Raw genomic sequence first — 27248 nt, 5'->3', positions numbered from 1 at the left:
TTTTGCACTTATATTGAATTAATTATTTATTATTTTATTTGATAGGTCATGCTTTCTTAAATGTTTGATGTCCCATGCTTACGGTTTATAACTAATATTTTGAGAATCTACTTTAGCAAAATCAGAGTCGTTGTTATTTTATTTATTGAGCGATAATTATTGAGAATAAATAATTGAATCTTATCTTATGAATTCAGTGGAATCCTAGTCCCAGTAACTCTCGTTTTTATTTTATTTTATATTATTTTGTATATATGTTTATTATTTTGATTAAATATTTAAATTTAATATTCACAAGTCTTAGAGTTCGAATCTTATGTACTACAACATTATTTAAATCATATCAATTTTTGGCGCCGCCGACGCGGACTTGTTTTTAGATTAATTTTTAGGTTTATATTTATTTTGTACAGTTTTTTCATTTCATTTTATATTTTATTTTTCCTTTTTATACGTTTCTTTTTGTATTCTTTTTTAGGGACTTTTTGAGGATGATGACTTATTCTGAGACGACGTCACCTGAGATGATGCTTGGAGAATATATGCGTAGAAGTAAATATTCTCAGAAGTCGTCACCTAAAATGACACTTGGGGAGTATATGAATGCGTCACGACATAGGGATGTCCCTGCTCCACATGAGGTAAGTGAAGAATCGCCTCTAATGATATATGAGAAGTATTAGAAACACACACCGCTTAGTTTGGAATAAAGGTTGAGAATTCTGGAATGCCAAAAAAATATATGATGATGATGATGATCAGTCTTGTAGCGACTCTCTGATTCCGACAGAATATATAGATAACCCCGTGGATGATTGTATGGATGATTTGTCTAATTTCTTAGAAGAATCTATCTCACAAGATCTTTCACCCGACTTAGAGGTTGTTTCTAGACCCCTAGACTTCTGAAAGTTACCTAATTTAGGATTAGAATTATGTGCTTCTAGAAATTTGTTGGATTACTTTGTATCCAAATACTCAGAGGACGTCCCTGTTTCTGATACAGTGCATGAGCCAATTAACAATTTCCCAGTCCCAACAGTATCCCCATATTATGTTCTTTATGCACTTCCTTGTGAAGTAAAAACCAGGTTTGGGGGTAACTTTTTCTTTTTGATAGTTTCACCTTCTTTAAGGTATCATAACATAAGTGCAAAGCATTCATTTGTAAAAACTGTATTTTGGGTTGATCCCCAAATTTTCAGTTATAAGTGTATGGGGATCCTTTTTGTACATTCTAGCTGGTATTATTTATTTTTATTTTTTTATATTTTCGTTTACTTTTTGCATTTCCCATATTAATTTTTGCGTTGGATGACTCAATTACATTGAGGACAATGTAATGTTTAAGTGTGGGGGAGCGGTTAACTTTTTACTTTACTTTTTCAGGAATGTCCTTGCAAACTATGGTCAGCTGTTGAGCGGGTCTATTGTAGGTTTGTAGGTATATTATGACCAACTGTTGAGCGGGTCTAAAATTATTATTTTTTATGATTGTTAGGGTTATGACCAGTTGTGTAGCGGGTCTTTTTCTTTTTTCTTGCATGTTATGACCAGCTGTTGAGCGGGTCGACATTTTTTTTTATATGACCAGTTGTGTAGCGGCCCTCTCTCTCTCTCTCTTATTATATGACCAGATGTGTATTGGGTCTTCTTCTGTTTTGCTCGAGGACTAGCAAAATGTAAGTGTGGGGGAATTTGATAAGCACGAAAGTGCGATGCTTTTTCACCCATAATTACAATAGCAATGACTCATTATTTCTCTAATAAACTTGTTTTAGATGTTTTTGGAAGAATAAGCTCTTGTGGAGAATTGGCTCGAAAAAATGTTATTTGCACCCGGAGGACACGTGTTATTCGGACTCTCACTATTGGTTAAGGGGCGCCTCAATTGATGAGGGGAACCCACCTGATTTTCGCACCCAAGCAACTGGTTAAGGGGAACCTTCATCTTCTTCATTTGAATTTCCAGTTTGGGCGGGAAAAATGGCAGCTGAATCAGGGTTTCGATTTTGGAGGTGTTTGAGTAAGAATAAACGGCTAAAATCAAATGGGTTTGTTCCTAGAGCCTAAACAGGGGCGGTAATGTGCTCCGATTCAGTTAAATTGGGTTGGATAATCACTGATTGATGAAAACAGAAAGAACAGAAATTGGCGGGAAAATCTTATTCAAAATTTCAGCACCGTATATTTCTGGGTAACTTTTTCACGAGATTCAGGTAGAGATTTCCACGGGATTTTGGAACATAATTATCTGGGAATATCCCGTGTCATCACAACAGGGTTGGTAAGGATTTTATTTTCGAAAGAAAAGGGAAGATTTCGTCGGTTAAAGAAAACAGAGTTTGAAGATATACGGAGACTCTGTTGGTGTTAATCTCGGAAGATACGAAGAAGATATTATCATGGTACTGTATTCTGCATTGATTGGGGGAGATTCAAAGATTCATGACACGTAATGAGATAAAAAAAAAATAGAATGTCACGTGAAACATGGAAAAAAAAATTCACGGATCTTCTCTGTGATATTTCTGGTAATGGCGTGTGTTTGATGCACGTTTGACTTCTTCGGGGACTAAACTAAAACGTGTTGGAGTGTTCTGATTAAGAGAATAATCCTTGAATGATAGAAACAAGGAGGCTGAATAGCTACAAATGCGTATAGGAGAGATATAAATAGAATTATTCCCGAGAGTTAATGAGAAGATTTGGGGATTGATTGTTGCGATATTTGAGCCATGTTGATTATATAAAGTCTACTGGGATATCAAAGAGGGGGAATGGAGAGTTAGGGGGATCGAACAGAGTACGTAGAATCTAGTTTTAGAGAATCATTATTTTCGCAGAGAGGAGGAAGAAGAAGAACACAAAACATCATTTAAAAACAGTCGTAGAAACCGTTAATCTTCACAAGTCTTAGAGTTCGAATCTTATTTACTACAACATTATTGAAATCATATCATCTGTTGGCTTACAACATTCAAGATCCAAAAGAAACCAAGTGGATACCTTCTGATAGTATGGTTAACTATATCCATGGTTTTGAAGAACTAAGAACCAATCTCATAATAACAGTTCGAAATCAAGATTTGCTGAAAGATAGGATTGAAGAAACAAAAGCTGATCTTGCAGACATGAAGGAACAAGTTAAAAGGCTTGAAAAATAAGAAGTGGTTGCTGAAAAGTCTCTCGAGACATGCTTCAAGAGTTCGAACACTGAAGAAACCTCAATGAACAATCAGAGCACCACCAGGGATTAAGTTATATGTTGTAATACTTGATCTAGAAAATATACATCAATGTTTTGATTTACTTCAATTATTGTATAAGGTCTATTTTGATTAAAACTACCATTATTTATGAATAAAATTATTATTTTATAATTTTTCTTGTGATAGTTACCGATTACATAGCCTGTGAATGAATGCTTATATTTTTTCTATATGTTTTTGTTTTATGGGATGTCTGATTCGGATGACTTTTTGTTTTAGCGGGATTAAGTTCTAGCCCATGTTGGTAGGATTTAACAAAGGATCATGAGGTGTTCCGATTGAAACTCATATGTGAAAAGTCACAATATCTTGAATCAATTTATGTTTACATGAATTGTGTTTAGCATAACATATGTGTTTCGGGTTTTCAACTTTTGCTATTGGCATGCATTAGTTAAAACTGATTCAACCTTTCTCTGGTAAAGGTTGCTTTTGTTGTTGTTCTTTTGTTCTTGCGAGAGGATGACAACACACTGGGGGAGATTTCTTATTTGAACTTGCGCTTAATGATATATCTTTCTCGCGAGAAGAGGCTGCGGGATTTGAGGTAATGAATTTGTTAGTTAATCATTTTCTTGTTTAAGAAAAGCATGTTTATATTGCATATATATTGCTTTTGCTTAACAAATTTTCGGTACAATTGATATGTTCCATTATATTGTGTATGGATATGTGTGTGATTCAATGTGACAATTGATTTGTCTTTTTGTTGGGTATCAAGTGTTTTTGCTTAACAAAATTCAGTGCAATTGCGGTGCTATAATGTTTATGTTTGTTTCAATTGCTTACGGTTAAGAAAATAATTGTGCAAGTCAAATTATTTTGGTTTGTATGTATTGTTTAGGCTTAACAAAATACGAGATCATTTTTTTAGTCCAAATTGATTCCGGATAAGAGAAACTAAGTTAATTCTGATCTTAGTTAGGCTTATCAAATTGGAGTATTCGGTTATTCTAGTCTAATTGAATGCCTTGACAAGAAAAACTAGTTAACTAACCTAGTGCTTGTGTTGTCTAAAGAGAAAGGTCTAGATTATTTTATGAATAATAAGAACCTGATGAGAGAAATAAAGTTAATTATGATCTTTATTTTGGTTTTATCGAAATAAGCGATTTTACATACACAATCGGTTTAACAAGGGAATTTTAAGTTTCTTAGTCGATTTTTTAAACTATTAGGGAAAATTGCTTCGGGAAATTGTTTCCTTGATAACATATTAAAATTAAATTACTTGTAGTTTCGGTTTTAACATTGGTTATCTAAAATGGTATGTGAAACCTCCGTGCTTAACTCTTATAAGTTGTTTACAAGTCTTTTTGATTTGTAAGATTCTTTCAGTTTGTCCTTTATTTGCTCGAACCTTTGACATTTTGTGAAAAAAGGGGAAAAATATATGGAGTAAACAAGTGATTTTCAATCACTAAGGAAGGACAATTGTGCTTAAAATTTATATGTAATAAAAGAGTAAAGCATTGACCAAGGGGGAGAAACGTATCATATTGTTGTTGTAGGAATTTTGACTACAACAAGGGGAATAACAAGGATGTTCGAATTAAATATTTACCTAGCTTACCTTTAGGAGGAGTAAAATCTTTTGTTATTCAAATGTCAATAACGGAATTTACTGATTGAACATATGCAGGTCATTGTGTTGTTGAAACTTGGAATCAAGTGTATGCAAAATGAATTCTTTGTAATTTGTTTATCCATATGTAATAAGAGTTTTGTCACTAAAACTGACAAAGGGGGAGATTGTTAGAGCATAGCTCGGTTGAACTCACCAAGCATTGGTATGTCAAGTTTGGTCGTCATATTTTAGTATCATCAAAACTCACTTAGAGTCGCTTGATTAAGTACTAGAGTCAACTTCGTTTAGGTTAGACTAGAAAGTCTAGGAATGTTGAGACATACAAGTATTACCCCGAAGACCTGAAGAATGTGAAGAAGTAGCGAACTACAACGAAGACATCATCCTTCCACTTGAGGTTAGTAATGCTGACTTGAACTTGTTTCATTCCTAACGTATCTTTCAAGTCGTGCTATATTGAAAACATAACTGCGAAGATGTATATATTGTACATATTGTATAATACTCTAGTGATGTGACATTATCATAATATTATGATCATAGTATTAGGGAATTAGGCTACGAAGTATAACGCTTATCTTTTGAACTTCGTAGATATGACATCGACATAATCTTGTATATATTGTTATGATTATGTGAATGGGTTATGGTGAAGATTTCATTCTAGGAAACAATGTTTTACATTTGTTTGAAGGAAGTACATTCATGAACTTGTTTTATGAATCGAAAGGGAAATCGTTAGCCTTATTGGTCCGGTTATTCATTGCAAATCTTTGGATAACCAATATGTGTGAGATGGTAGAACCGATCTTAACTTATGTTATGTATCTTGGCATAAGTAATCACAATGCCTGACTTATGATTTGGTATAACTGGTTTTATTAATTGTTGTAACCAATCCTAAGTAATCACCATGTGATGGTATGATCGATTCTTGTAATTGGTGTGACTGATCTTAGTAATTGGTGTAACCGATCATAGTAATTGGTATGACCGATCACGAGTATGTGTAATCGATCCTTGTAACTCATGTAACCGGTCTTGGTAACTGGCGTGACCAATCACAAGAAATGACATGTGTATATGGAACCGATCCTTGTAACTGGTGTAACTGATCCTAGTGACTGGTGTGACCGATCACAAGTATTTCTATAATTAGGTAATAACCGATCCTAGTGATTGGTAGAACCGATTAAACCCATGTATGTGATTTGGTATTTGATCAATCACATAATAGTCCTGGAATACAGGTGAACCAATTCTAAACTTGTTTGGAAATGTGGTATAACCGATTTCAAGAATGCAAATCCATGTAAATATGAAATAAGGATTTGCAGTGAAAAGATGTCAACATCCTTTGAACACGAGTAGTAACTCTTATCATTTATTGTTCAAAGATATTCCTTAGTAATCAAGGTGATACTGTGTCGAAATAAATTGAAAATCTTTTAATTAAGGTTTTTGGTTTTATATGCTTTAATTAACAACAATTAAATGCATATCTCTAGAGAATAAAAATTAGTAATGTGCATTTACTAATTGGAGATTCTCTATTGAGAGATTTCGGAAATATTAGACAAGCATTTATTGGAATTATGAAAACCGAATTTTTCCATGCATTGCATATCTTGAAAATATTTTCGGTTTTGCAAATTCCTTGGTGTACAAACATCCTTTACTATTTGGAATATGATCAAAACGATTTTATTATATAAGACTTTAATTTGTAAAGCAACCCGAGATAGTGATTTTTGTCTTGAGATTCACGTGCGTGACCAAAAGGTCGAAGACGCAGGGATACCGAGGAAACTAAGTAAATCGGGGTAGCTTACTTGGTCTCAACTATATGAAGTTGGCTTTTGTTCTATGTATAGCGACTTAATTATGAGAGTATTCAAAACTTAGGTCCCGAGGTTTTTCTTCATTTGCGGTTTCCTCGTTAACAAAATCTTGTTTGTGTTATTTACTTTACTTCCCCATTGTAATTATTTAGTTATAATAAAGTAAATACACTTGTACGTTAATCCTAATCACTTGAATTTTATCCTATAGTCAATCGGTCTTGTACGGTAACTATTGTCAAGTGAATATCAAGTTGTCATATTGTCTCGACTTTGTCTATATACGATCACACTTGGTATCAGACTTAAAGGTTAAAAAACAAAATTGTGGTGTATTTGGGTGCCCTCGTCTTTTCAATTCCCTAATGATAAAATCATTGCTTGGGAAATTTTCAATTAATCCAAAAATTGATTCTTGAACAATACGTTGTTTCGAACTAATATTGTTAAAGACCTTTGAACATCCAAAGCTTAAATCGTATTTCGAGATGTTTAACAAGACAAGCTTGACTCGAAATTTCTTTTTTCCAATAAATATACTAGAAGTCATATGACATAGTCTTAAATAAATAAGGTGGTAATATAGCGAGTAAAATAGAATGGTTCAGTCTTCACATACCTTGTTGATGAAGGTCTCCATATGTGTTCGTTGATCTTCAATATTCGAGGGTGATATCTGATACTCAACTACCAAATTATAAACCTAGTACTTGACTTAGTAGACTAAAAATCAAGATATAGTTTTGTTCAACTAACATTAGCTTGAGATAGAAAAACTTGTGGGTTCAACCGAGCAATTGTCTAGCAGTTATGTTTTTAATAAGTACTGACTTGAAAGAACAAATATAGAAATGGAACAAGTCAAGTCATTTGTTAGTAACCTCAAAATGAAGAATGATATCTTCGTTGATGCCAATATGTCTTCAGGTTCTTTATGAGTAACAAGAACGAACCTTAATATTTTAATGTTCCTAGTGTAACCTAATAAAGTTGACTCTAGTAATCAAATCAAACAACTTCGAGTTTTGGAACAAAATTTGATAACCAAACTTGATATACCAAACGTTTGGTAGGTTTAACCGAGCAATGCTCTAACATGCTGCTTTATCTAATGTCAATAATTTTGACATAATTATTGATGATATTGAAGATTATTCCCCTAGTTTTTCTGCATTTAGTTCTGAATTTGATATGGAAGTTAAGGTTGAGGATACTGATCATAAGGTAAAGGTCTTGTGAATAAGACAAAGAAGAATCAAAACCTCGTCAACATTATCCCTATGCAGAGGACTGAGACTTTTCCAAAGGTCTCATGAAGTGTTAATTAAAGGTATTTTTCATTGTTACTATTAGATTTATGCAACTACATAAGTTACAATTCATACTTTCTGATGGGAATTGGTAATCATCCATGAAAATTAGTTTATTTTAGAGATAATGTAATTTCAGATACTTTTATTGCACGTACAGATTATATTCTGTTTTTTAAGTACAACAAGTATTCGGGTGAGTATGAAAAGATGAATTATACCGTGTTTTTGGTTCAAGTATTGGACCAGAGAGCAAAAGAAAGAGGATTGGAGTATATGAGAAAGATTCCTTTATGGTTGCTCGTGTTAAGAAAAGGGTGAAAAAATATTTTAAGATACTCTTTGAAAAGTTAAGTTTGTGCATTCAATTTGTGAGGATAGGTTAAGAACTAGTGTTGCTCATGTAGCTGACAATATAGTTGTTGAGCAAGAGCAAAGTCTTGTGCCTAAGATTCAATAAAAGAAGAAAAGGCATTAAAAAACCCATGTGGTGTTGAGGAAACAACAAAGTTGGATAGGTATTTGATGGATGTGATGGGTGAATCTGATAGTGAAGTAAGTGCGGTAATTGATTCCAAATTTGACATAATAACTTGGTGGCAGGCCAATAATACCAAATATAAGATACTCTCATATATGAAAATAAAATATTAATCATGCTCTGTGACTTTAGTTTCCTCTGAATCAATGCGTCGGGATAGTGCGTGCTTAGTTCATGGAAAAGCTATTTATATACTAGGACGGTTGAGGAATTGCTCTGTACACAAAGATGGCTACAAAATCCCATGTTTTTGATCATCTATTTGATTATGTATCGATGATAACTACAGTTTTTCTCTCACAACGATATTGACCTTAACGGTAGCACACGACCCTCCCTACAAAGAGACCAAAATCCTAAGAGAGGATTTTGGTATTTTAGTGTTTAAGGTTTGGAGCTTTGCCCTAAACCAAGTTTCTAGTGTTTCCATGTTTCTCCCCTGTTACTGGAAACCGTGAAGAAGGTGTAGAAGAGAATACATGAGGCTGGTTCGAGGAATGGTTAGAGAATTGGTTTCTATGGTTTTTCAATGGTGTTCTCGGGTATGTCTTGTTAACTCTTTGGGTCTTGTCTTGGGTTGCGGAAAGAGCATGTAATGGTCTTTGATTTAATGGAAGCTTTTCTGGTGATGTTGGTCGTGGATGTAGCCTGTAAAGATGAACCACGTATATCTTGTGTTGTGTGGTTGTGTGCTTGTTTATCTTCTGTCTCTCTCTCTTATTATTTCTCCCATATTTGGTCCAAATCACCAATTGACCTTTGTGATCCTGTGGTACGCTGCGCTCGAGGTGCCAATTTCATTGAGGAAGGTAATGCAATCTTTTTTCTTCTTTTTTATTTTCTTTAATACTCATGTATTTCAAATTGTTGAAATAAAATAAAGACTTTAACATATAAAATTCATTTTTTGTTGGTTGTTGCAGAGTTAATGAGTCTTATGATAATGCCTAAGGTGCTCGATCCTTGAAATCATTTGAATCATGTCTTGTTGTTGCAGACTTATAGGACTCCAAGTATTATTATGCGTTTTCTACTTTTTTATGTTGAACTTTGAAGTTTAAAGAGACTTATGGATCGTATATGATTTTTTTTGAATTATTTCCTGTGAAGAACTTAAATAAATTAAGTTTGAAACAATCTAGATATGGTTGTTTGGTTATGTAATATATATAGAAATATGGATGTATCATGTATGACAGGAAAAATGGAGGGAAAAAGCTACAGGGAAAATTTATCAAAACCTGCTATATGCCTGCTCAGACCTCGGTTTTACAAAAAAAAAAATGTATTTTTTTTTCTATGGAAAGAGGGGCTTTGGAAAACCCGTAGAATTATTTATTTGATTACTTCATTTAAATTGAGTTTTGGATTGTTACATAATAGAAGTGGTAGACAGACATACCATCCTATTTCATCATTAGGCTAAGTCCTATGGTCTTCTAATCTAGCAGCTAGATTAGCAGTCCATGTCAGCTAGGAGTCTAGTAAAACCTCTTAAGTCATATGGAAGTGCTAATCTAGCAGCTAGATTAGCAGTCCACGTCAGCTGGGACCACTGCCCAGCGTTGTTTGGCTCAACGCTTTAAATTTCAGCCGTCAGATCGAATTTTGTGATTTGTGTGATCCGTGTGATTTTTGAATTTTTGTGAGCGCTGAACCGTTCAGCGCTAAGGTCACTTTTTCAGCGTTGTTTGATTCAGCGCTTTAAATTTCAGCCGTCAGATCAAAATTTGTGGTTTTTGTGATCCGGGTGATTTTTGTGAGCGCTGAATCATTCAACGTTTCAATCTCGCTGCTAATTGAAATGCGAGCACTTGATACGAGATAGAAGTAGTGTTAACTTTTTTCCAACACTTTTTTTTTTATTTGCAACACTTTTTGGCCAATCTAGCATCTCGATCTAACCCATAGAGGTTAGCCTTATACGTTGCACACTGATACAAACAATTTATAATGTGAATTTTTTGATTTACATGAAATTTGAATAAAATGGAAAAAACTATTCTAAATAATGGTATATTGATTGATCTTCAACCATTTAAAAAGAACGCGCGATTGGGGGATATAAAAAACAATTAGGGGATATAGGTAAAGGACAAAAACGGGATCCAAATATCAAATCAAGGTCACCCCTTATCTAAGTATTTTATGTAATTCCTAATCTACCCCTCACTAATCAGGATTAGTGATTAATAATAATTAGTAAAATCTTAAATTTTTTGATAAATGATTAGTGTGTGTTATTATTTGTGTTTGGGTGAGTGAGGTAAGAGTAGAAGGAGGGAAAGAAAATTTGAGAGGGAAATTATTTTTGTGAAAATGGAGGATGATTGTGAAGAGAGAATTGCTGCTAAAATGTTGAAAATTTGATTTTTTTTTGAATCCACCATTTTTGCAGCTGAAAAAGCTTGGTGCTGGCATGGACGGGGTATGAATACCATGCCGGAAGCAGCCATACCGGCATGGTATTCATACCACGTCCATGCCGGCACCGAGCTTATTTCTGACATGGTCTTCATCACTACCGACATGGTCTTCATCACTTCCGACATGGTCTTCATCACTTCCGGCATGGTTTTCATCTATACCGGCATGGTCTTCATCACTACCGGCATGGTCTTCATCTCTTCCGAATGTAAAAAAAAATTGTTTTCAAAGTGAGGAGCCGGCAGAGAAGTTGAAGAGAATTTGAAAGGGAGTGGGGAAATTTTCGAATTTGAAAGGGAGCGGGAATATTTAGGTTTCAAAGCCCCTAACTCTAAAAGAAATTAATAAGAGGTGAAAATGGAAATGAGGGATATGATTTTGTTTTTTGATTTTAAGTTTTTTGATTTTTATTTTGAGGGAAGGGTATTTTAGTATTTTTGCCCCCCAAAATACCCTTTAACGGATATTATTGGTTGGAGGAAGTATCTATATCCCCCAATTGGTTTTTATATCCCCAATCACGCGTTCTTCAAAAACTAGTGGATTGCCCGTGCCATAATGGCACTGGGCGGAAGGGTGATAGTGTTATGGCCAATGCCTTCGTTGGTGTATCGAGTCGATAATGGCACGTCATTGTTGTAAATGCGACATCTGAATCTTTAAGGTTTAGACTTATGGGTCATTATAGAAGTTATTTTGCTGCAACCTGAGTATCACCAAATCCGATAAACTGGTGTTAGCAGTTTGGTTTGGTGACTTTATGTTAGGTGTGTTTGATTTATGAGAGAATTTTCTTTTCTGTTTGAAAATATTAAGATTTGCATGAATAGGTTAGGGAAGATCAGTCACTAACGTGACTCATTTCTAACAATTTTGTATATCATTTCTAACAATTTACAACCCATTCTAGATAGTGAATAAGGAAAATGTGATACAATTTTGAAATATGACTGATGGTTTATCTGCAACACATAATTTTGCAATGGGTGTACATTTTAAATTGGTCTATAATTATGCAACATATTCTGCAAGGAGCAAGAATTCTTAACAATCATACTATCAGGAAGACACATTATGTCGCAAAGCTTTCTTTCTTTTTTTTTTTTTTTTCTTTGATCAGAAGCAAAGCTTTCATTTCTCTCATAGTTGCTGTTCTGGCATTAATGGCGATAAGATGCGTCACTGTAGTATCCAAACTTACTTCCGCCTAAAAGAATGAATAGTCAAACAAAAAAATATTAGATAAGTTATTTGGATGACATACATAGTTCACCCCTCTTAGTAACTGGCAAAAAGTACTGCCAAAAATGACCACAAATTATTTTACTAATAAGTGTTGAGAATTTATGACTTCAATGGAACACAAAAGGTGATAAAAACTATAATGCATTAATACAGCGGAAATCTTCAGTCCAAAATAACCTCGCGTTTTTAGGGGCCACCCGAAAGGATTTAGGGGCCATCAATTTATACCCAGCCAAAGACTCTAGTTAAGGGGTACCCTATATGATATTGAAGTTACATAAATGTCCTTCTGGTAAAACTGTATAAAAACCAAATCAAAAAATTCTACTCATTTCAACTGTATAAGAACGCGAAGAACGCGTACCCGGCAATGTAGTCGGTGGTGGCGATTCCGATAGTCAAACACTTCGTCAACTTCAAATGGCCCCAATTAGGTAAGAATCTATCATTTTTGGGGTTTATTTCGCTTTAATTCGTCGAATCGAGAAAAAAATTCTAGGGTATTCGGTTATTTATCCAGATTCGGGCGATATTCATGCTTATTTACTTCCGAATGTAGTCGTGTTCTTCATTTCTCAAGAACATCGACAGTATTCGGGAGAAAGATTTGATAATTATCTGCCGAATATTGGTGGCCATATCTTCCTGGATACAAACTGCTAATAATCGGTAGTTTAATGAATTTTTTGGCTACCGAATATATTTAAGTAGACACACATTATTCGGAAGAACACTCACTACCGAATGTATATATTGAAAAAATCTCAAAATTTCTGATATAGGAAAAATCTCATTTTGGGGCCAGTATTTGGGCCATCGTACATTCGGAACTTTACAAAAAACCTATCCTCCGAATATTACAAGTTCAAAACAAACCACGCCATGGCTCCGGGTGGTTCCAAGGGCCAATATTGAAGGTTAGACAGCCCATATTCGGAAGTTTTGGTAACTAACTTAACTTCCGATTATTTCAAAGACAAAATTTGAAAAGTATAAGTTTTTCCAAATTCTGATTTTGGGCCATCGTACATTCTGAACTTTACAAAAAACCTATCCTCCGAATATTACAAGTTCAAAACAAACCACGCCATGGCTCCGGTGGTTCCAAGGGCCAATATTGAAGGTTAGACAGCCCATATTCGGAAGTTTTGGTAACTAATTTAACTTCCGATTAATTCAAAGACAAAATTTGAAAAGTATAAGTTTTTCCCAACTTCTGATTTTTGGGCCATCGTACATTCGGAACTTTACAAAAAACCTATCCTCCGAATATTACAAGGTCAAAACAAACCGCGCCATGGCTCCAGGTGGTTCCAAGGGCCAATATTGAAGGTTAGACAGCCCATATTCGGAAGTTTTGGTAACTAATTTAACTTCCGATTAATTCAAAGACAAAATTTGAAAAGTATAAGTTTTTCCCAAATTCTGATTTTTGGGCCATCGTACATTCAGAACTTTACAAAAAAATTATCCTCCGAATATTACAAGTTCAAAACAAACCACGCCATGGCTCCAGGTGGTTCCAAGGGCCAATATTGAAGGTTAGACAACCCATATTCGGAAGTTTTGGTAACTAATTCAACTTCCGATTAATTCAAAGACAGAATTTGAAAAGTATAAGTTTTTCCCAAATTCTGATTTTTGGGCCATCGTACATTCGGAACTTTACAAAAAAATTATCCTCCGAATATTACAAGATCAAAACAAACCACGCCATGGCTCCAGGTGGTTCCAAGGGCCAATATTGAAGGTTAGACAGCTCATATTCGGAAGTTTTGGTAACTAATTTAACTTCCGATTAATTCAAAGACAAAATTTGAAAAGTATAAGTTTTTCCCAAATTCTGATTTTTGGGCCATCGTACATTCAGAACTTTACAAAAAAATTATCCTCCGAATATTACAAGTTCAAAACAAACCACGCCATGGCTCCAGGTGGTTCCAAGGGCCAATATTGAAGGTTAGACAACCCATATTCGGAAGTTTTGGTAACTAATTCAACTTCCGATTAATTCAAAGACAAAATTTGAAAAGTATAAGTTTTTCCCAAATTCTGATTTTTGGGCCATCGTACATTCGGAACTTTACAAAAAAATTATCCTCCGAATATTACAAGATCAAAACAAACCACGCCATGGCCCCAGGTGGTTCCAAGGGCCAATATTGAAGGTTAGACAGCCCATATTCGGAAGTTTTGGTAACTAATTTAACTTCCGATTAAGTTTGGTAACTTCCAACTTAATCGGTAGATAAGAATTTAAGTTTGCCACCGAATGTCTTATTCGGGGGTAATACGTGTATCGTTAACAACCGATTGTAGTGCACCAATGATACGAAACCTCAACGGACATATTTTCAGAAACCTCAACGGCCATATTTTCAAAAATTAGATCCGTTGGAACTCTAATCTATATAAGGAGGGTAACCCCTCTCAGTTATTATTGAGTAAAAAATCGGAATGAAAAACCTTTTTAATGGCAAGTCCATCATCAATCGACAACATACTTCGAAGATGCAAGCGAACAACTACATCAATTGCAACAATGGAAGAATAAATACAAAAAAGGAACAAACAACCCAAAAAAATTAAACCATCGTTAGTGGCAACGGAGGAGGAGGAAGAGGAAATCAAGGCTAAGAAGCGAGGTCAAGAACAATTCCATCATAGAGAAAGATTAAAACAAGTTGAGGAAGAGACCGAATGGATAAAAAATTATTACATTGTGAAAGATCTACCCAAAGAACAGCAGGACGATCGTATATTTTGGATTAACGTTTCATTGGGTCCTTTTGTTGGTAAGTACAAGAAGCCACGCCACAATTATGAACCATCGCATGTTTCTTCAAAGGTGCACCATGTTATAAAATTGTGCACCGAGTACAACCGTATTCTTGCTAGGCACAGAGACGACAGGTTTGCGGCACAAGATGCTTATTCCAAGTGGAGAGGATAGTCGTTTCTACATTTCGAAGCCGCGTTGATTGTTGCATCTCGGACTGGGAAAAAAGAATAACATGTGATGTTTGAGTGCTGTAAATTCAAATTTTTAATATTAATCGGCGGTTTGATAAAAATATGGAATTCTCGAATATGATTAATCGTATTGAAGTGTTATAATACTGTTGTTCCGATTACATAGTTTCAAAAAACATTATAGTAACTCCGCTAACCACTCCTATTGTTGCATGACCGTTCTACCATCTCAATCAGTCCTTTTGATCGTAGCTAGGGCCGACTTAATTGTAGACAAAGAAGACAATTTGTCGGGATCGTCCGCCTTTATTTTACTTAAGATCGCACTCGCTTTTTGGATCCGCATAGACCTCACCGTCTGCATTTGATGTGGTTTTAACTTGGCAACCATTACATGTCCAATTAAATCCAACGGATCATCATGGTTGTGACAACCATTATCAACTTTATACATTTTATACTCTTTACCTTTAATACCATCGGGCTTATAGAAGACAATCTTAAATGGGCATCCTATCTTCTTGGTATTGCTTCGGTATTTCCTATTCGTCTTCCGTATGTACTTACTATTCTTTCCCTCGTGACTCTTTCGCGTCCCACCTCGCTCACAAATCATTTCAAATCGAGTGTCACTAACATGATTATTTTGAACTACCACGCACATGTTATCTTTTGCCTTGTTCATAAGCCATTCCTTTGCCTCCTTCTTACTTCCAAAGTCTAAACGTGCATAAAACAAAACAAATCTAATAAGCATAACCATTTAACATATAAATTTTGAAAAAAAAGAAAAAAGTAGTAATGAGTATACCAAATCGTTTGCATAGTATAGGGAAGTGTCGGGCCTCAAATAGAAGTCATCAACAAACTCTTCAACGGCCTGCATATGAAAGCAACAAATTATTATACAATAATCGGAGGTTATTAAATAAGTCAAACTTCCGAATACTCTATATTCGGAATCCTATCGGTTACCCAAAACACCCGATTTATGCAAATGAATGTACACAGTTTACTGAGTGCAAAAAATGATATAATCGGAAGCTAAAATATATAGTAAACCAGCCGAATATAAATAACCGGAAGATAACTTTAATCGATAAACATCCGATTTTCAAGTTTTCGGAAATTTTATTTCGAGGCCACTGTTATATTCGGCAGTCAAAGAATGTTAAACTATTACCGATTGTAAAGGATAAGAATACTGAGTTTTGAAATTTTCTGAGGAATTCGTTTTTGGGGCCATTCGGGGGTAAATAACTCTACATAACTACCGAATGTAGATATTTTTGGAAAACCAGTTTGGGGTTTTTTCTCATCTTCGGCAGTAAACTAGTATCTTGTAACTACCGAATATACATATTTGGTACTCAGTGTGTTATATTCGTAGGTTTATTCTACAAATTATCTACCGAATCTGGGTAGTTCATGGCATTCAATGCATGCAATAATCGGTTTTTCTTGTTTACAAAAGCACACAAACGCATGCAAATCGAGTATTTGAGTTTCTTAACACAATACCTGTGTTTTACATGCATCGTTAGCTTCAATATCGGGCAATTCTCCATTTTCTTCCATGAAAGGGTCGTCTATGTTTTCCTCTCCACGAAAGTTTGGATCATTCAACATATACCCCAAATCGTCTTCTCTAAACGGTCGTGAACCCTCCACATTTTGTTCTTCGTCATGATTCTCACCTTCTTCTTCATATCCCTCCATTTTTGTAGTGATAAAATGGGTTTTCTCTTTTTTTCCTTCACCTTCTTCTCTATAACTCTAACAACTCAAAAATGAAAAAGAAATGGAAAAAATGAAACACAAATCATTCTAATACTGCACCGACTACAATCGGAAGTCTGGGAAATATTTTGGCTTCCGATTGCAATCGGAGGATAACAATGTTATCATATCCTCCGAATATATAAGGGTAATTTCGCCATTACGAATTACGCGAGATAAGGGCTAGCTACATTTTCCCTTTGGGTGACCTTTTTTGTTTTATTGTTGGCCCCTAAATCCTTTCGAGTGGCCCCTAAAAACGCGAGGTAAAATAAGGGATAGGCAGTGCCTAAAATAAAAAAATTGACAGGTAGAGTTTACAGTATAAATTACCTGACGATGATTTTCAGTCGGTCTCTGTGCAAACATCAACTCATACACGATGTCAACATCAACAAAAATCTCTCGAAAACGGTGGGCATATGATAGCCTTAAACTTGATAACATGTGGCACTAAAATAAGTTCAATGTTAACTTTTTTAAACTAATGGTACTGCACTTCCTTGAAATTCCTTGAACATATGATGTTATAAGGAACTGAGCAAAGATCTTTTAGGGCTTTGGAAGAAGACATCGTAAATATGGGAGGGCACTGAGAAAATGTGTGAAAGTGTATGGAAGTTTCGACATATCGTGTGATGTATGTCCTGTCACAATTCAGAAATGAACAACCTACTTTCTATATAAAGATGTCACAACACCAAATTGTTTACCTATTGACAAAATAAGCAGAATGCTTCTCTGATGCATGAAATAGCTCATTTCAGCTTGAGCACAAAAGGAAAACCCTTTCAAATGATATGCAAATTTTCTATGTACCCTATTACTATGCTAAGAAATGGAACTCTTGTACTTCTCTACATCTTTAACTTTAGAATACTTTCATGGTGAATCCCTAAGAAACCCATACTACAAAAATCAAGAGAAAGAACGCTAAAGCTATACATCAAGGCTAGAATCTGGAACGATTCATCTTACCACCCAGTCCTGAAAGCAGATTTCTCTATAGAAATGCAGAACAAAGCATACAATGAACCAATGCTCATAGTCGAGAAACATAATTCAGAAACATGAATACTAAAAAAATATTTCCAATAAACTACATTTCAATTCGATATTGGGCATCGCAGGTATTCATTTCAAACATTCACTCTATTTTACAATTTTTTCTATCCAGAACAACCCAGATCAAAACACCCTAGGATTACTTCAACTTGAAAAGCCTTATCCTTGGAATAAAGAAAGTAAGAAACCTTATCTTACAATGAATCCCATCGACAAAACAAACCAAAGCAAAACAGTGAACTAAAAATATTTTATTTCATAGGATATTACACATACTGGTAATGTTCACAATATTAAACTGAGAGGTTGGTGAGAGTGCGAGTATCAGAGTTAAACTGAGAAACCTACATGTAACCTTGATCCAATTAGCCTTAGTTTGAAACAACAACAAAAACACTTGGATACAGATGTTAATGCAGTCGAACAATGATATTCACTTGGACATTTACACAAACAGGAGATGTTCACAAACTTAAATCAACCTACCATCAACTCAATCCAACCAATTCAATTAATTTAATCCTATCATTTCAACCAATTCAATCAATCCAACAAATTCAATCCTATCATTTCAACCAATTCAATACGACCATTCATTCCTAATGTTGACAAACGTTACCTAAGAAGATGAGAGTAATAACCAAACCAATCTTGAAGTATTTTTTGAGGATACTTCACCCAATTCTGTAGTGATTTAATCTATTCAGCCAATTTCCAATTTAGGGTTACAGTTTCTGAAGTGATTCAATCAAATCAAAACTGTGAATCGTAAAATCAAAATTAAGTAAAGATTAAGATTATTCGAAGTCCATGGTGGGAAATTGATGAGGATGAAGACTGATTTTGAAGTTGGTAGTAGTGGCGGTGGTGGTGGTTCAATCGATGGAGAACTGGGGTAGAAGGAAGAAGACGAAGTTGACAAAAGTAGTGGTGTTTCAATTGATTGATAAGTTAGGTGAAGACAATGTTAATTTAACTGTTAGTTTTTGTGGTGGTGGGTGGTGTCGAATGTTAGCAGTGGTGGTGTTGGTAATGGTGGTCTGGAATGTTGAAGGAGGTGAAGGGGGGATCCAGATTCAGAATGAGAATGAAACTGGAGTTTCTTTCTCAAATCTAGTATCTTATTTTTTACGAACCTACCCTTACATTCTTTGTTTTATTACGGTGACCCAGGTAGGAAGCTGAAAAACACGGAGGGGAAATCGCGTCTTTTGGTTAGCATGTTTGTCAGTTTTACCCATTCGTTTACAATCATTCACGTCATCTTGAGTGCAGAAAAAAATCATCGAGGGGTAAGCTCGACATTTCATCGTTGAACCAAAAAAGTTTGGAACACCAAACAAATCATTTTGTGGTTAAACTGAGAAACCTACATGTAACCTTGATCCAATTAGCCTTAGTTTGAAACAACAACAACAACACTTGGATGCAGATGTTAATGCAGTCGAATAATGGTATTCACTTGGACATTTACACAAACAGGAGATGTTCACAAACTTAAATCAACCTACCATTAACTCAATTCAACAAATTCAATTAATTTAATCCTATCATTTCAACCAATCCAACAAATTCAATCCTATCATTTCAACCAATTCAATCCGACCATTCATTCCTAATGTTGACAAACGTTACCTAAAAAGATGAGAGTAATAACCAAACCAATCTTGAAGTATTTGTTGAGGATACTTCACCCAATTATGTAGTGATTTAATCTATTTACCCAATTTCCAATTTAGGGTTACAGTTTCTGAAGTGATTCAATCAAATCAAAACTGTGAACCGTAAAATCGAAATTAAGTAAAGATTAAGATTATTCGAAGTCCACGGTGGGAAATTGATGAGGATGAAGACTGATTTTGAAGTTGGTAGTAGTGGCGGTGGTGGTGATTCAATCGATGGAGAACTGGGGTAGAAGGATGAAGAAGAAGTTGACAGAAGTAGTGGTGTTTCAATTGATTGGGAAGTGAGGTGAAGACATTGTTAATTTAACTGTTAGTTTTTGTGGTGGTGGGTGGTGTCGAATGTTGGCAGTGGTGGTGTTGGTGATGGTGGTCTGGAATGTTGAAAGAGGTGAAGGGGGATCCAGATTCAGAATGAGAATGAAACTGGAGTTTCTTTCTCAGATCTAGTATCTTATTTTTTACGAACCTATCCTTACATTCTTTGTTTTATTATTGTGACCCAGGTAGGAAGCTGAAAAACACGAAGGGGCAATCGCGTCTTTTGGGTAGCGTATTTGTCGGTTTTACCCCTTCGTTTACAATCATTTACGTCAGCTTGAGTGCAAAAAAAAATCATCGAGAGATAAGCTCGACATTTCATCGTTGAACCAAAAAAGTTTGGGACACCAAACAAATCATTTTGTGTTATATTATAGACTTTTTTCTCTTTAAGATAAAATCCTTTGCGGAAGAAATAGTTTGTGCTAATCTTCATAATCCGGATCTGTTCCAATGGCTATTGATCCCGTGTGCTAACCCACCCGCGTGAAACACTTACCTTCGGTAACTTGGTACAAAATGTAGTACAAACGCCCTAAAAACTGAAGTACCCATTCTGCCCGTGTTTAAGCTACCAAGTTCACTTTTGCCTTCTGGGCGTAGCCTCGACATTTCCCTTCTCTCTCTTCTCCTCTCTTCAGATCGCGAAATACTCGTTCGAAAATTCTGGTTTTGTAAAAACAAGATCATTTGTAAACCATAGATCTGTTGAAATTATGTAATTTGATTAATCATAAAGACGACGAAATCAAAGGAGAAGTGTATACCTAATTTGCTCTAGGATTCAGGGTTAGATGTTTGGAAAATGAAAGTAAGAAGGAGTTGGTTTTGACTTAGAACTACTAGATTTTGGGGTTTGATTTGCTTAGATTACAGTTGGTGGATTTTGATGGTTCACGTTTGGGCCGAAGGATTTGAGATTGAAATTGATAATAATAGAGGTGAAAATGATACAAGAGAATTATTATGCATGGGCGAGAAGGTGGTGAAGTTATTAGGAACCCTATACGGCATATGTGGTCGGTCCTCAATCTGGGTAATAAGATTGTAGCTGCTGATTCTTCAATACCTAATTCTTTCTCTGAATTTTTTGCAAGGTATTTCCTTTTTCTAGGGTTTCACTTTTTTGTTGGTTGAAATTTCGGTAATTGAATTGTAAGGTTTTGGTTGGAAAGAAGGGGTTCGAAGATATGCTTGTGCTATTGTTGAATTAAAATGTGAATTACAGTTCATTTGGTGGGTTCTTAATTCGATAATTGATTTTTTTTTAATTTTTTATAAGTGTAATTATGTGACTTTAATTTTGATAGTTAATTGTGTTTGGCTTTGTAGGTTTTATCAGTCCAGGATCAAAAATTAATGTTAGTCTGAATAGTTCGGAAAGCTCGAATTATGCTTTGCATTTAATATTGTTTTTGGTAATTGCAAGAGTTGTGGACATTTATAGTGGATACTAGATACGGTTTTGTCATCTCACAATAATGCATTTTCCGCAATTTCGTTGCTGGTGATAATATATTTCTTTTGTTGTTTTTGCTAAAATAGCAAACTTTGGAGTTTTACAGACTCTTGAGGGGTCTTTCTTTGAGACAGTTTATGATTATACATTGGTTGGGGAAGGTATCCGTCATTTAGGGGTTTTGTTCATCATGAAGACACTATAGTCAAAAAAGAAAGGATAGTGTTGGTTTTAAGTGAAGAAGATTGATACTCTCTTAAGATGAATAAATCTAAATGTTAGTTGGTCACTATTAAGATTCATATATTACTTCTTGGATTAATATCTATTTTTCTACTTCACCGATGCCATTTTCTCGATTATGCACCATTTACTTGTCTACTTTTTGCTGAAGCTTTTCTTGCTTTGTAGGATGGTCGCAAGGTTACTGTAGGTGATTGTGCACTTTTCAAACCCCACCAAGAAGGCTCCCCACCGTTTATAGGAATAATCGCAGTTTAACATCAGAAGTAGAAGATCATTCAAAGTTCCGTGTGAATTGGCTTTATCGACCTGTTGATGTAAACCCCGGGAAAGGTGTCTTGCTGGAAGCTGCTCCCAATGAAGTTTTTTACTCATTTCATGAGGATAAAATACCTACTGCATCGTTACTCCATCCTTGTAAAGTTGCATTCCTTCGTAAAGGTGTTGAACTTCCTTCAGGGATATCCTCATTTGTATGCAGGCGAGTATATGATACTACAAACAATCGTTTATGGTGGCTAACCGATCAAGATTACATTAATGTAAGTCTCATTTTCTTATATATACACTTCCATATATTTTGTTTACCACTGGTGTTTATTATCCAATACATTTAATTCTTCACAGGAACGACAGGAAGAAGTAGATAAGTTACTGGATAAAACACGTATAGAAATGCATGCAGCTGTACAATCAGGAGGACGTTCTCCAAAACCTTTGAATGTTTCTACCACAGCACAGCAGTTAAAACCTGGTTCTGATAGTATACAGAATAGTCCTAGCACATTACCTTCTCAAATTAAGGGGAAGAAAAGGGAGCGTAGTGATCAGAGTTCTGAACCGGTTAAACGAGAACGTTATATAAAGTCAGAAGACGGAGATTCTGGCCAGTTTATTGGGAAATCAGAGATTTCTAAGATAGCAGAGAACGGAGGTCTTGTAGACTTTAAAGGGGTTGAAAAGCTGGTGCAACTCCTGCAACATAACAGTACCGAGAAGAAGCTAGAGTTGGGTGGCCGAATAATGGCAGCGGAGGTCATAGGAGCCACTGAAAGGACTGATTGCCTTGGGCAGTTTGTGCATCTCAACGGACTGGCTGTAATAGATGAGTGGCTCCGTGAAATGAAAGAACGTGATGGTAGTAGTGCCAAAGAAAGTGATAAACAGGCTGAAGATTTTCTTTTGGCTGTGCTTCGCGCACTTGACAAGCTTCCTGTTGATCTTCATGCTCTTCAGAATTGTAATGTTGGTAGGTCTGTGAATCATTTACGTACTCATAAAAATTTGGAAATACAGAGGAAATCGAAGAGCTTAGTCGACACGTGGAAGAAACGTGTTGAAGCAGAAATGAAGATAATCGAAATGAAGTCAGGAGCGGCTCGGGAAGCTTCTTCTCCGAGTAAGCAATGCATCTCTGATATTTCTCATGCAGGAAGCAGACGTACGGGGGTGTCCTCTGAGGGTCTTGCGAAGAGCTTCGTGTCACAAACTTCTGCAACAAAAGCAGCATCACTTAAGCTTGGCCAAGGAGATGGTGCTACCAAGACATCCCCCGGGTCTGTGAAATCATCAGTGCCATTGCTGCAATCAATGGCAAGTTCAAAAGATTTAAATGGAAAGTCCTTGCATAAAACTGCTACTCCTGATCCGCCAGTAACCGTTAGGGAGGAGAAGAGTAGTGGATCCAGTCAATCGCTGAACAACAGCCAGTCTTCATGGAAGGAGGATGCTAGGAGCTCCACTGCTGGTTCTAAGAGCGTTAGTAAGACATCTGGCAGTGCATCTCGCCATCGGAAATCAGCCAATGGTTTTCCGGCATCAGTTGTAACCAGAGTTCAGAAGGAAACTTCTTTCAACAGATGTGGCTCCGGAAATAGGAATTCTACATCAGAGAAGGCTTCACAGTCGGGGTCGACTTGTGAAAAAACTCCTGATGTGCCTGCTGTTGATCATGGAAGCCACAGAATTATTGTCAGGCTTCCAAATCCTGGGCGCAGTCCTGCACGGAGTGTAAGTATCTCCTCATTTGATGACCCTCCTGTATTGGTGAGCAGGGTTTCTTCTCCCGGAGTCCCTGAAAGTAATGACCAATCCGATCAAAAAGTAAAAGTAAAGAGTGATGCTTCTCGAGTTGGTGTTGCTCCTGATGTGACTACGGAATCATGGCAGAGCAATGAGGTGAAAGATGGATTGGTGGGGTCTGATGTAGGTAACGGATCAGCTGATAGCATTATTGGTGAAGAGGCAGGAAAGTTGTCAGAAGTTTCCAAAGCTATTTGCTTATCGTCGGAACAGGAGCAGGGAGTTTCAGTTGGTGAACCTAGGCAAGTAGAGTTGAAGGAAGCTTCCCTCAGCTCTATAAATGCGTTAGTTGAGAGCTGTGTCAAAGCTAGTGCATCTATCTGTGGCAGGGATGATATTGGCATGAATCTGCTTGCGAGTGTTGCTGCTGGAGAGATGTCCAAGTCAGAGCAGGTTTCACCAATTAGTTCTCCTAAGAAAAGCATAGGTGCTGGGCCGGAATGTGTGGCAGATGATCCGAAGTTAAGGTTATCTTGTGAAGATGGGACAGGTAGAGTGCAAACAAAACCTGAAGCTAGTGTAAAGAAGCAGGTCGAAGTCCGAGATGATAAAGTTCCAGCTACGCAGGTTTCTGAAGAAAAAGCAAAAGGGGAGCAGCTCCAAGGTCCTGGTATCAGTTTGCAACAAATGACCGACCCATGCTCAAAGTCCGGTGGGAAACTGGATGAAGCAGTACCCGCTTCTGTGGCTAAGCATGAAGGGATTGAGCAACCTTGTGAGAAGAGAACAGGGGTTGGTGGCTGCAAAGATGAAAATGTCCTGGATCGTACTCAGAAGTTCCGAAGTTTGTCATTTGATCAAACTAGCAAGCTTGACCATACTGATGGAAACAATGTGGATGCCTCATCAGGTATAATTCAAATTTATCTGGTACTTCATGTAATGTTTGCGTGTATATATTTTTAGTTTATCTAATTAGCAGTTCATGTTCATGATGCAGGTTCCGGTGCAAAAGTTGTGAAAGAAGCTGCTGTTGACTCTCCATTTTCTCCATCTTTAGATATGACTGTACAGAGCAAGGACCAAGAAGGGTCAAATGGTGAAGTCGGAACAAAGAAGAAAATGGCGTCTGGTGTTGATATCCATGAAGGTGAGAGTAACTTGAAGGAAACCCTGCCTTCAGAAAATGTTTTGCATTTAGAGAACAGTGCGGAGTCGAAGACTGTAAGGGCTGTTGGTATGGAGGCCAAAACGCATATTGGGCATACTGAATATCAAAGAATGGAGCAGACAAGTACAGATCATTTAGCTCGTGATAATCAAATTTCAGGTACTGCTGGCTCAATTGTTATGGGTTACACTGGTGTGAATGGGGATAATTCGATTAGAAGAGTAGGAGTTGGTGGCCGTTCGAGAGTATCTGCTCCTGATGAAGAACTACCATCAGTGTCGGTTCAAGGGACTGAGGTATGTGCAAAGCCTACTGAAGCAGAAGAGTTGGAAGAATGTGCATCCACAACAGGAGGTTCCTCCTTGTATGCAGCAGCAGGATCAGACACAGCCACAAAATTGGATTTTGATTTGAATGAAGGCATCCTTTTCGATGAAGGGAACCAGGGATGTGTTACCCCCGCACCTGGAGATTCACCTGCTCCTAACTTACCTAGTACTCTGCAGTTTTGTCTTCCTTCCATGTCATGCAGTCTCCCCGCTTCGATCACAGTAGCAGCTGCTGCCAAAGGTGGGTTTTTGCCATCAATTGAAAAACTATCGAGAAGTAAAGGGGAAATTGGTTGGAAAGGATCTGCTGCCACAAGTGCATTTAGGCGTGCTGAACCTAGAAAAGTTCTGGAGATGTCTCTATGTGCAGCAGATGTACCTCAGATCGATAGTACTGTCAAAGAGGATCTCCATCAATTGAATTTTGACCTGAATGTGGCAGATGAGAGAGTTCTCGAGGACACTGGTTCACAGAGGTACTCACATGGAACACATAAGGAATCTGGGTTTATTAACCATCGCGATTTAGGTCGCAGTGAGATGTTTGGTCCTTCTGCACCTAGTCGTAGTGCTTTTGCAGGTTTGGATCTTGATTTGAATAGGGTTGACGAGGACACTGATATCTCGCCATTTTCTGTGACTAGTAGTAGAAGATTAGAGGTACCTCTGTTGCCCGTTAGATCATCATCATCATCTGGGACGTATTCGAATGGTGAGGTCAATGTCCTGAGGGACTTTGATCTGAATAATGGTCCCGGGGTTGATGAATTAAGTGCAGAACCAACTGTAGTTAGACAGCATGCGAAGGGCAATATACCATTCCTAGCACCTGCTGGTCAAAGAACGAGCAATGTGGAGATGGTGGGTCTCTCGTCATGGTTCCCGATGGGAAATTCTTATCCAGCTGTTGCTGTCCCATCGATCTTGCCTGAAAGAGGAGAGCAACATTACCCAGTTGTTTCTGCAGCGGGTACACAGAGGATCTTAGGACCTTCAGCAGGTGGGACCAACTTTGGACTTGATGTGTACAGAGGTCCTCCTGTTCTAGCTTCTTCTCCTGCAGTAGCGTATTCCCCTGCCACTGCATACCAATATCCGGGGTTCCCGTTTGGAACCAGTTTTGCTCTTCCTTCGACCTCATTTTCAGGTGGATCCACTACATATTTAGATTCTTCAGCTGGCGCAGGGCTTGGGTTCGCTGCAGTTCCATCACAGTTACTAGGACCTCCTACAGCTGGTCATTACCATAGGCCGTATGTGATAAGTGTTCCTGAGGGTACTTCTAATGCAGGCGGTGGGCCTGAGAGTAGCAGTAGTAGTAGAAAATGGGGAACACAAGGTGGTCTAGATTTGAATGCTGGTCCTGGAGGTTCAGACATGGAAGTAGGGAGAGAAGATAGGTATCCTTCAGCTGCTTCAAGGCAACAACCAGTTGCTATTAGTTCTCAGGCTTTCTTAACAGAGGAGCAAGGAAGAATGTTCTATAACCATCAGGCTGCAGCAGCACTGAAAAGGAAAGAACCCGAAGGTGGGTGGGACGCGGAGAGATTTAGCTACAAGCAGCAACAGCAGCAGCCACCCTCTTCATGGCAACAGCAACAGTAGATGAAAATGGTTTGTAGGAAGAACCAATCCTGTGATGTGAATAAGGTATAAAGGACCTTGTTATACAAGTCTAGGACTTCTTTTTGTTACAAGCCATTCATGAGAATGTTAATAGAAATGTTGATTAAAGGAAAAAGAATATCCAAAAGAAAAAAAAAAGTTTGTTGCTCATCATTATGTTAGTCCTACCATTTTCTCACCTCTTCTATTTCTTTTTTCTTTTAAGGTAAAACATTTTACCTCCATCACTTGGATGTTTGATTCAGTGTTTGTGGAGGATTTTTTCTTGTAGTTAAATTTATTTGATGCCCTTGTAATTCCTGTAAATTGTTACACCTTGAAATGATTTTCATGTCTTTCCTATTGTGCATATAA

General features: G+C 36.7%; 1 pseudogene; it reads left to right on the top strand.

Annotated features, from left to right (window-relative positions):
- The first annotated feature begins 494 nt into the window (after nucleotides 1-494).
- On the top strand, nucleotides 495-27248 carry LOC113273031 (annotated as a pseudogene).

Source organism: Papaver somniferum, chromosome 4, assembly GCF_003573695.1.
Source record: "Papaver somniferum cultivar HN1 chromosome 4, ASM357369v1, whole genome shotgun sequence".
In the NCBI taxonomy this organism is placed as follows: Eukaryota; Viridiplantae; Streptophyta; class Magnoliopsida; order Ranunculales; family Papaveraceae; genus Papaver; species Papaver somniferum.
This window is presented reverse-complemented; position numbering and strand designations above follow the sequence as displayed.